Source organism: Cnephaeus nilssonii (assembly GCF_951640355.1).
Source record: "Cnephaeus nilssonii genome assembly, chromosome: 7".
Taxonomy (NCBI): domain Eukaryota; kingdom Metazoa; phylum Chordata; class Mammalia; order Chiroptera; family Vespertilionidae; genus Cnephaeus; species Cnephaeus nilssonii.
Window position 1 is genome coordinate 55,614,976 of NC_137078.1, and position 971 is coordinate 55,615,946.

General features: G+C 35.8%; 1 pseudogene across 1 annotated transcript; it reads left to right on the plus strand.

Annotated features, from left to right (window-relative positions):
* Window positions 1-293: 293 nt before the first annotated feature.
* LOC307103848 (ubiquitin-conjugating enzyme E2 variant 2-like) lies at window positions 294-737 on the plus strand (annotated as a pseudogene). The gene is made up of 2 exons: window positions 294-337; window positions 466-737. The product of its transcript is annotated as a ubiquitin-conjugating enzyme E2 variant 2-like (transcript).
* Window positions 738-971: the final 234 nt, after the last annotated feature.

Sequence of the window (971 nt, forward strand, 5' to 3'; positions counted from 1 at the left end):
GATTATATCAAAATTAAAATCATTTTTTCTTGGAAAGGCTTTGTTAAGAAAATGGAAAGGCAAGCCACCAACTGGGATAAAAGTATGCAAAACATGTACCTGGTAAAAGACTTGTATCCAGTTTTTCTCTGACTGGCATATTTCACTTAGCATGACACTCTCCAGCGTCCATCTATACTGCTGCAAAAGGAGTTAAAGTTCCTCATAATTTTCACTTGTTGGAAGAACTTGAAGAAAGACAAAAAAGAGTAGGCGATGGTACGGTTAGCTGAGGCCTTGAAGATGATAAAGTTATGACACTTATACGGTGGACAGGCATGATTTTTGGGCCACCAAGGCTGGAATAATTGAGGAAGGCTAAACAGTGGAGGAAGTTGCCTTTGGAATGAGCCTTGAAGAACTGACAGGTAGGATTTCAGAAGGTGGTTATGGGGATGGAGAACATTCAGACAGAGAGGAGAAAAGACACATTAAGAAAACAGAATTTATAGCCTGAAAGTAACATATGGACTGAAATACCCAGAAACTCCCCCATCAGTTAAATTTGTAACCAGAATTAATATGAATGGAATAAGTAATTCCAGTGGAATGATAGATGCAGGGAGCATAGCAGTGTTAGCAAAAATGGTAAAATTCACATAGCATTAAATTTGTACTTCAAGAACTAAGATATCCAATGATGTCCAATGAAAATATGAATTCCACAGCCAACAGAAAGACAAACATACAACAATTAATTTTAGTGGAGCTCAAACTTGTCTTAAATCAATAGTCTTCTACTCATGTTTATATCTTGATTAAATGTTACAATGCAAAATACCCACACATTAAGTAAAGGAATTCCAGCTGGTAAACATGACCCGGGCATTTGTAAGAATATGTTTAATATATATACACACATTATGTTTTCAGGTAACAGGAAGAAAAATGCAGCACACTTTTGTAAAGAACTGACATTTAAACATAAACCT